The sequence below is a fragment of the Dipodomys spectabilis genome, unplaced genomic scaffold, assembly GCF_019054845.1.
Source record: "Dipodomys spectabilis isolate Male_0828 unplaced genomic scaffold, ASM1905484v1 ptg000607l, whole genome shotgun sequence".
Taxonomy (NCBI): domain Eukaryota; kingdom Metazoa; phylum Chordata; class Mammalia; order Rodentia; family Heteromyidae; genus Dipodomys; species Dipodomys spectabilis.
Window position 1 is genome coordinate 625,391 of NW_024871284.1, and position 11,342 is coordinate 636,732.

The window sequence follows — 11,342 nt, forward strand, 5'->3', positions numbered from 1 at the left end:
TAGAAAAGATAACCCCACATGCAAGTGACTACATGGAGAATGCTTATTGATAGACAAAATGTAATAGCATCCAGCAGGAAATTCTATCTATATGTTTACTTCTTGTTTAGAATTTGTTAAATTCTGGTGTTCTATAGTCAATTCTTATGAAGGTATACATGGATGGTAAGAAACTAACATATTGATATTATGTTATAATAATAGCTTAGTTTTTGCTGTGTTATATGAGGCTACATTTGAGTTTTGCCTTTATTTCCCATGCTTTAGTCTCCCAGAATATAATTTGAAGGAAGAGTCCCCTGGAAATATGCTACTTTTATTTGTTTATTTATTTATTTATTTATTTTGGGTTTGTTCATGGGCCTGAACTCTGAGCCTGGGCGCTGCCCCTCAGCTCTTCAGTTCAAGGCTAGCACTCTACCACTTGAGCCACAAAATATGCTACTCTTACAGATATGGGGAAACAATCATCTCTTAGGAGCACACAATGGGATAAAAATCTTCCTCTAGAAATAGTTTTTTAATGCTTGCTTCTGGTTCAATTTTTTAAGCTGAAGTAAGTCACATGACCTATCTTGACATTCCAGATTAGAGGGAAATCTCATTTACAGGAAGCTGATGTAGGCCATACAGTTATTTGCAAAGATATGTAACACTTGAGAAAAAGAGAAAAAAGAAGAGTATCATAATACAATCAACAATACTTTCCAACACATGTCTCTGCAGGAACAAAGCTATTATGTAACTTTGTTTATAAAAGTATTAGAATTTCAAGTCATGTTTTCATGCCTTGGATGTTACAGGAATTAGAAAATATTGTGATACTGACTTCATAAAATTTCAAAGAAAACTGGAGCAATCTTTTCCATACTAGGAGAAGAACTTTATACTTTGTAATGTAGGATCTTTTCTTTTTATATGAATATATTTTGTTAACTACATGTGACTATCCACAAGAATAAATTTCTACATTTATCTGCGTCTTGTGCAGAGAGCATAGTCAATTAGATAAAAATGGGAGTTAATCAGTAGCACTTTTTAAAATGCGAAATAAATGGAGAGTAAGCTAATGCACATATTTATCGACTATCGCCTACCACCTCCTCCTCCTTCCTTCCTAGAAAACACTCTCAACCAAAAAAAAAAGGCTTAAGTATTTGGCTCTTGACCTTGCAAGTGGAAGCAGAATGATATGGATGTGAGAGCTGACTGTTTATGCTGTTTTACATAATAATGCTACATGCAAAGTTCTATGAGTCCTGCAGGTCTCAACTGTACTTTCTTAGTTATGTGACATGAATGTCAGCCTTACTGCACTTAGTATTGTTTTCTACTTCCTTTTCAACACCTGGCCAAAATTGTGATACCGTGTAATGGAATGAAAATGTAATACCATCTTAAGAAAGTCATTTAGGACTCTGGAAATATGGCTTCATGGTTCAGTGATTGCCTAGCATGCATGGAACCCTGAATTCGATTCCTCAGTACCACATAAATAGAAAAAGAAACACTGGAAGTGGAGCTGTGGCTCAAGTGGTAGTTTGCTAGCCTTGAGCGGGGAAAAAAGCCTTGAATTCAAACCCCAGGACTGGCAGAAAAAGGTCATTTAATTAGTAAATGCAAAATAAAAAACCCATACTTGGAATATATAATTGCTCCATCCATACTGATACCTGACAAGAGTCCCTAATTCATGTGCTTACCTATAGTAGGATACTGTGTTGAAAAAAAGTATTGTTCATTAGGTCATGGCAATTAATGCCAGGAATGTGCTTAGATAATAAGTGATGATTAATCCTAGAAATCCAGTGATTCCAGGTTCTTGAGTGGTCACTTCTAATTACAATGAAAAGGTTAATCACAGTGAGATTTAGAAATCTTTTTAGTCAAGCATAGCACCAAAAACCCAGAAGGTAGTTAATAGTTATGAGAAAAGAGAAGGAATAATTCCAGATGGAAGGAATAAATGATAGTAAGTAAGGTATCCAGAAACTGTTCCATGGAACCATTTTTGGATATTGAAGAATTAGTCTTATTTATCGAGGCTTATTCCTCATTGCATTTAGCATTCAAAATCTCTTATGCTAGTTCTTAAACTCTGTGTACCAAGTTGTATCTCCTTCTATGCTGATCTTTCATACCCAATCACTTTTGCTTTCTAAAAATCTGTCTTTCTCTATTTGTCTATGAACATTTTCTGATATAAAGTCCACCTATCTAGTAGGCAGAGGATGATAATGTAAGGGTCCCATAGCGAATAAGTCATTAAGTTAACACCGAAAAAGAGGACATAATTATTGCTATTTCAATTATTCTGAATAGATGCAATGTCATTATTTCATTCGAATTTCCATGATTTGTCTACATAGTGTCATTAAGTGCACACAAATGCAAATATGAGCTGGGTGCCAGTGACTCATGTCTGTAATCCTCGCAAATCAGGAGGCTGAGACCAGAGGATTGAGGTTCAAAGTCCCCCTGGGAAGGAAAGTCCATGAGAATCTTATCTTCAATTAAGTAAGCACCAGAAAACTGGAAGCAGTGAGGTACATAAAGTGATAGAGCAATCATCTTGAGCTGAAGATTTGAGGGATAATGCCCAGAACCAGAGTTCAAGCCCCAAGACCAAAAATTAAAAAAAGAAAGTATGACTTTGCCTATCCCCAAGACAAACTATGATGTCAATAGTAATCTTCCCAAGCGGAAAAAAAATAATTTAGTGCACCTATTTTTGCTGAATTAAAGCTATCCCTTTTTTTCTGGACATATTCTCTTTCAAAAATTGTCAAATATTAGCTTTATAATAAATTTCTACTAATATTTCTCAGTTCAAAGCAGAACTCTTGATACAATTGGTGTCTCTTGTCTTAGTTTTTATCTCATTTCACAGCCAACCTAGGATGGAGAGCCTGTCAAACTCATACTTGTAATTAAAAAGAAAAAACATAAGTGGAGTTGTGGCTCAAGCAGTAGAGTACTAGCTGTGGGGGCAGGTGGACAGAGAAGTCAACTCTACCGGGACAGGGTCCAGAGCCTGGTTTTAAGCCCCAGAACCAGCAGAAACTAAACAATCAAGCAAAAACAAAAAAGCCACCAGATATATCTTTGTGACCCTTCTTAAAGCAGCACTGGTCTGAGAAGAATCTCCTTTTGCTAATTAAATTCACTGGATCCTGCTTTTTTGGAATTCTTGTTGCTATGGAGAATCCAGGGCCAGACTATAGGAATTAATAAGTGATTCCGGCCACAAGAGAATCATTTCAGGATTGAAGTATCCCCACAAAAGGCACTTTAATGCCTCCCTGATTTTGTTTCTCTGCAGTAGAACACTTTGAAAACAAAGTTATTTCCTTTTTGTCGATGTTGGCCTTCAAATTGCATAAAGTTTCCTTTTGTAATACTCTTAACTAGAAGTTTACAAACAAGTTTTATATGAGTAATGAACACACTCGAAAAAGTCAGGAACAAAGTTTCCTTTAAGCCTTCGATTCTTTTCTTCTACAGTAAAAATGAGAGCACAAATTACCTTGAACTTTGTCATCCTCTATGTTCAATTCCTCTCCTTGATCAGTTTCCACTTCTAGTAACAGTTCCTTCCAATAAGAATCTATGGTGCTGCTCTTTTAAAAGTGTTAATATACAATAATGTTTTCTTGCTTCACTGAATAGCACAAGGATATTTTGGACATGAGATAACATGTGTTTCAGAGACAACATAGTAAAGAGAAAATATGAAATTTAAATGTCTTATAAAAACATTAACCAGTAGTACATTGAGTTCAAATTTTGTAAGTGCTCCGTAAATTAAGACCAATTTTTTTATTATTTTATTTTATTTGTGAACATATTGTACAGAGGGGTTACAATTACATGGGCAGGATAATGCATACATTTCTTACCAAGCATTGCAGCCTCCTCCTTTGTTTACCCTTCACATCCCTTCCCATCCTTCCCCCTCCCCCAATTAAGGCCAATTTTAAGTAGGAAGAAGATTCTCAGAAATTGTGTGTGTGTATGTGTGTGTGTGTGTGTGTGTGTGTGTGTGTGTGTGTGTGTGTGTGTGTGAGTGTGTGTGTTGTGAATTATTTCCCAAGTGTACATGAGTTAACAGTAGGGGAACAAGAGGAATAAAAAAAAAAAGAGAAGTACTGTCTTTAAATATAAAGGTTGAATACACTATAGAAGACTCTATAAATTGGACAACATTGAAACAGTAAAGCCAAGGCCAGTATGTTCATCTATGGGAGTGATATAGAGAAAGCATTACTAAGTGGAACATGAAGGATGAAGCTACCTCTTTCATCTCCTGGCTCTAAATCAGGGTTGCTAATCACACAAATTGGTAAAAAGTAGAAAGCAAGAATAATTCTGGTTCCAAAGCCAGTCAGATAGAAGAGCATAGACTTCACTGGTAAAAAGGCCATATTGAGAAAGCAGGGATTATAGTAGCAATGAGTTGGTAGGAAAGATCACCTTTCCTTTCTTTTCCTTTCCTTTCCTTTCCTTCTTTTCCTTTCCTTTCCTTTTCTTCTCTTTCCTTTCCTTTCCTTTTGTTGATTCTGGGGCCTGAAGTCTGGGCTTAGATGTTGTCCCTCAGCTCTGCAGCTTAAGGCAAAAGTCCTACCATTTGAGCCACAGTGTCACTTCCAGGTTTCTTGTGATTAATTGGAGATAACAGTCTCCTTGAGCTGGGCACCAGTGGCTCACGCTTTTAATCCTAGCTACTTAGGAGGCTGAGAAGTGAGGATCACGGTCCAAAGCCTGTCAGAGCAGGAAAGTCTGTGAAACTCTTATCTCCAATAAACCACTTAGAAAACCGGAAGTAGCACTGAGGCTCAAGTGGTGGAGTGATGCCTCAAGCTGAAGAGCTGAGGGGCAGTGCCCATGCCCAGAGTTCAAGCCCCACGACTGACCAAGGGAAAACAAAAACAAAAACAAAAATAAAAAACAAAAAAATCAAAAATCAAAAACAAGTCTCAAGGACTTTTCTATCCAAAATGGCTTTGGAATCCAATTCTCAAAACTCAGTTTTTTGCGTAGATAGGATTACAAGCATGAGCCACTGACACTCGGTTTAAGATCTCATTTGAACAGTGTACACTCATGATATGTAATCTGTATGAACATCTTTATTTGTAGGAATTCTGGGGTTTAAAATCAGGGGCTACAACTTACACTTCACACTCACAGTTTAAAAATTGATACTCCTGGAAAAAATTAAACCTAACTACGTAAAGGGGGATGGGAAATGCAGTTTGCAGGCAGCGTTCGCAGAACAGTCTTTGAGACACTACCTATAATTAACCAGTGCAAAGCTGCTTTGGAAGAATGGCTCAAGTGATGGAATACTATTCATGAGCAAGATTGCTTAATGAGAGCTTGAGGATTTTGCTTACGTAATACAAACCGACACACACACACACAGAGGGACCTTATATGTGCAAACACACATACACAAATGAGACAACTCAGAATGTGTAGAAATGTTAGAAAACAGTAGAAAATATGTCCTGAGTAAGACTGGAATCAATTGATAATTTTTAATACTAGAAATTTCTCATGTGAACTGTCCTCCAAATGTTTGAGAATATTGCATAGGTAGGGAGCAGAGATAGTCAGAAAATCGAGTAATGGTTATTAAAGTATCAGAACCATAGAGGAATCAATCAGAGACCGCAGCATATTCATATGCTGTGTCCAATGTTAGAACATCTTTGAAAATAATACATACAGCCTGAACAGTCATTCTAGTGGATAAGCTCATAGGAGAAGTTCAGAATTGCTACTGTGTATCTAGATTAAATAACAAAAACAATCTATGGCAGGGCAATGTAACACAAGCCTGGAATTCTAGCAGTCAGTCTGAGACAGGAGATTAGGGATTGGAATTACATAGTGATACCTTCCCTGGAAAAGGTAGTATAATTTTGTCTCAATAAAATAAACCAAACCAAAAGAAAGGGATACAGAGTTGGAAGTTTGGGTTAATTTTGTCATTATGTTTTGGGAAGTCAAGGTTCCTAATGAAATACAACTCATATGTAATCCTCATTTGTGTTTTTTTTTTTTTTATTTTCATTGTGAACATACTGTACAGAGGGATTACAATTACACGGGCAAGATAATGAGTACATTTCTTATCAAGCATTGCAGCCTTCTCCTTTGTTTACCCTTCACATTCCTTCACAGACTCCCCCTGCCCCCCTATCCAATCCTCCTCCCCCCACCAAAGTTGTAAAGTTCGTTTTTAACATGAAACCTTGTACTTCTGATTGTTGCAACGGGTCCACCTGTATCCTTAAACGACTTGATTTTCCCCTTCCCCTCCACAAATTATAACGACATAAAATATAGTGAGAGCAGGGGTTATCTCTTCATTAGCGAATATTTGTAGATGTAATGTCGCTCGTGGTTACCAACCAAATTTGAGAAACCTAAACAACAACCTTCTGTTGTATTTAAATAAATGATGGATTGCAGAAGCTGTAGCCCTTCCTAAATTAGAATATAGATTTAAATAAATATGTTGGTTTTGTTTATAATTGGGTATTATATAGGACATTACAAAATTCTTTTTAAGTAGCAGATTTAATTTACAAATTCAAAAATGATTCTGGCATGCTCTTTGCCTAGAATATTCTTTCAAGAGAGGAGAAATTAGAACTTAGTTAATTGATAATTTAAATAGTTCATGTAAGAATTTATAATGTGAAGAAGCTAGACAGAGTTTCCAACACATGGATATTAATTTATAAATTTAGAAAAAGAGTAATATTTCAGGGTTTGTTATAACATGGTATGAAGGGAGTATTTGTGTGAAATCGTGGTTCTTCTACCAATATGTAACACAGGAAGAAATTTCCTTAATTACGTGACTCTATATACTATGAGAAAAATGCTAGGAATGGGGTTTGTTTATATTTTTGTTTTTGTGTTTTGTTTGGTCCCAAGGCGTGAGCTCGGCCTACACACAGTCCTTGAGTCTTTTTGTGCTCAATTCTAATGATCTACCACTGGAATGGCAGTGCCACTTTGGTCTAGCTTTTTCTGAGTAGTTACTGGAGATAGAAGAGTCTCAGAAAACTTCCTTCCTGGGTGGGCTTGAACCATAATCTTCAGATCTTAGTCCCGTGAATATCTAAGATATTTAAAACTATAAATATAAATAATATTTTGCAATTGTTCTCATTTCAAGAATACCACAGGGGAAAAATGATATAACAAGTAGTTATTTCCAAAAACGAACTTTACAACTTTGGTGGGGGGGATGATCGAATAGGGTGACAGGGGGAGAGGGGTAATGGGAAGGGATGGGAAGGAAAAACAAAGGAGCAGGCAACAATGCTGGATAAGAAATGTACTCATTATTTTTCCCATGTAATTGTAACTCCTATGTATGGTATTTTCACAATTAAAAAAAGATAAATAATAGCTTATTCTCATGAACAAGAGCTTACTCTTTAGGAATTATTACAGATGTTTCAGAGCTTTATCCTCTACCAGAATGTGGCAATTTTTCCATCGAATTCTCAGTATGTAATACCTGATGGGAAACAGCATCTTCTGAAGAATTACATAACATGCAAACAGGTGATGTTTTGTATCTTTCTGGTATGAAATGTGGAGAATTTGAAATTAAGTAGTTAGTAGTTAAAGGAATTTTGAAGAATACATATATTCTGTCCTCTTAACAACTTACCTACTTTTTAAAGATGAATTTCTAAAGAATTAAACTGTTTTCTGGTTTACAATGAGACAATACTAAAATAATCTTTATTTTTCAAAATAATGTCAAATCTGAAAATATTGTGAAAATATGGTATACTTTGATACAATTCAAGTTGATGAGCCTCTGATAAAGAAGGGGTGATTAATTCAAATTAGATGGCAAATAGTATTAATTTTTAATAGGTAATACACTTAGAATAATATTTACTAAACCAATAGAGTGAAGTTATAGTTTATGTACCTAATTTTTTAACTTTAATTTTATTGTCAAGGTGATGTACACAGGGGTTACAGTAAGAAAGTTTGTGAATACATAACTTTTTAAATTTGTTACCCCATCCTCATTTTTCACACTTTTCCTTCACCCTTAGACCCCTCAGAATTTCTACAGTAAATTTCAAACATATTGTCTTCTGAATATTGTTATTGCATTGCTTTCCCCTTTTTCCTTTATTCACGATTTTGTTGTTCTTCTTCCCTTCTCTAATTAAGATGAATGTATATACCATACACATTGTACCAAAATCAAATACAGCAGAGGATAAAGCAAAGGGGGAACACACACACACACACACACACACACACACACACACACACACAAGCAATCACATATTACACCAAAAACAACTGCAAAGAAAAACCTCGGTTAACCTATCTTGGAGTTCATTTTGCTCAGCATCATCTTATCACATCATATATACATAGGTATGAAGCCATTCTGCTCATCTGCTAGACTCTCTTAAACATTTCCTAATTAATACAAATGAGGAAAACCATGCAATCTGTTTCTTTGTGTCTTGCTTGTTTTATTCAATGGGATTTTCCCATGTCTTTCCATTTCCTTATGAATGGTGTGATATCATTCTTTCTGATGGAAGCATAGAATTCCACTGTGGATATGTATAGCACATTTTCTCGATTCATCCATTGAGAGGCAGATGAGTTTTAAAGATGGTTACATGAAAGTATCACTTAGGAACATTCAAAAATGACAGATGCCAATTTCACAGACATTCTAAAAACATGATTTCTAAGTAAGATAGGATTATGTGGTGGTAGAAGCATTGAGATATCTGAACAATTCTAATGTTTATGTTGCACTGAATTACACAAGAAGCTATCCAATATAAAATAGGATAAAAATTGAAGTGATAAAATATTCACTTGAGAAAGTTTTAGGAGGCTGCCTGAAGGATAAAGTTCATATAATATTGAAGAATTTAGAAATGAAAGCTCAACTATGTCTCTTTAAATAAAAATCATGAACACGAAATGGCAAAAGAAGGGGAGGAGAAGAAAATAACTGACAGCAGATCATTGTCCCTAATTAGAGTATAAAAAACAAACAAACATAATCTATAGCTTCCAGGTTAAAAAGAGACCAATATAATATGTCCCCCTTAATTTAGGTACATGTGAAATATTTACTTGGTTTTCCCAAAATAAATGAATACATAATAATAAAATAAATGAAGACATAAAGGTAATTTTTTTCCAAATCTTTCCCTTTCCCAACGAATGGAGCACAGTCATAGAAGTCATTAGAATTCCATTGTGTATATATAGCACATTTTCTTGATCCAATCATCTACTGAGGGTCATCTGGGTTGGTTCAATATCTTAACTCTGGTAAATAAGCTGCACTAAACATAGTTGTGCTGGTAGATTTAGTGTGGTCTTGTTTGTGAACATTTGGGTAAATATCCAAAATTGGGATTGCTGCATCATAGGGGAGCTCTCTGTGTCTTTTGAGGAAACTCCATACTGCTTTCCAAAGTGGTTGAACAAGTTTACAATCCCACCAACAATGCAGTAAAGATCCCTTCTCTCCACATCCCCTCCAGCCGCTATTGTTCTTAGAGTTCTTGATTTTAGCCATTCTAACTGGTTGTTTTGATTTGCATTTCTTTTATGTGTAGGGAGTTTGAGCATTTCTTCCTGTGTTTATTGGCCATCCTTCTTTCCTCTTCCGAGAAGTTTCTCTTTAAGTCTTTAGACCACTTACTTATTGGGCAGTTGTTTCTTTGAAGATTTGCTGCTGAGGGTTTTTAATTTTTTGGGTTGCAGGTATATTTTAGATATGAGACCCTTGTTTGTTTTATGGCTACTGAAGACCTTCTCCAAATCCATGGGCTTTCTATTGATCTTGCTAGCTCTCTATTTTACCAAGTAGAAGCTCTGCAATTTCATGCAATCGCATTTGTCCAACTTTCTTTGATTTGTTTTCATTTCTGGGTCTCTATTAAGAAAATTTTGGCCTGTGCCAAGGAGACCTAGGGTTTCTCTTATTCCATTCTGTAATGTTTTCAGAGTGTCTGCTTTGACTCTGAGGTCTTTAATCCATTTGGAGTTGATTCTGATGCAGGGTGATGCATAAGTATCTAACTTTATTTTGTCAGCACCATTTACTGAAGAGGCTGTCTTTTTTTCATTCTATTTTTTAACTTCCTTATTGAAGATTAGATGGCTATAAGTATTTATGTTCATTTCAGGATTTATATGGAACAATAAAAGACCCCAAACAGCAAAAAACGATACTTATCAGAAAGAACAGTCATGGAGGAATATCTATACCAAATTTCAAACTCTACTGTAAAGCCATAGTATTCAAAACAGCTTGGTTCTGGCACAAGAACCGACCACAATACCATTTTTATAATAATTTTATTTGTTTTTAGTTTTTAATGTCTCCTTTCTATCCCTTCCCTACTCTCATCCAATCCCTGCTCTTCTCACAATTTCATCTTTAAAATTAGATAATTTTTGTTTCACTTTTTAAATTTAAATGTATGTTTTTCCATTTTTTTTCTTGTCTCTTTTCTTCTCTCTCTATCATTCTGTCCAATCCATTTCCCTCTTTGAAATTAGGACTTGGTTAATTTCACTCTCCATTTACCTTTCCACACACTCTAATCCTATTTTTCTGATTTCTCCCTAAACTGATAATTTCTGGTTTGCTAAATTCTTCTTTGTTGTTCTTAGCCCAGTAATACATAGTTTTCTGATGTTGAATAGATTGGTATCTGTTGAACTAGATTTCATCTGCAGCCCTTTAACTGTGTAACCACAGGACTTTGGTTGAAACTTGCCTTAAAATAGTTTGCTATCAAAAACTGGTGTTAGTTTCATACCCAATGGACAGAACAAGCTGGAAAAACACAAGAAAAATGGAAAGTAAGGGTATCTCAACTGCAACTCATGATAATCATGGGACAGAAAAGATAATGAATAACCCAGAGGAGAGTTACCAAAAAGCTCAACAAACACAAATGGTAGACATGGTGAATGAAAAGATTGAAAACCCATAAAGGACTCAGTGTGAGTGTGATAGAGAGAGCAAGGAGGCAAACCAAAGGTCAATACAAGAATATCATTAATGGAAGAAGCTTCTCAAAGTTTGATACATGGTGAATGAAAAGATTGAAAACCCATAAAGGACTCAGTGTGAGCGTGATAGAGAGAGCAAGGAGGCAAACCAAAAGTCAATACAAGAATATCATTAATGGAAGAAGCTTCTCAAAGTTTGATACATATATATATATATATAGAGAGAGAGAGAGAGAGAGAGAGAGAATCAACAAAACAAAGAGTTGCTTCTTTGGAAAAATTTATAA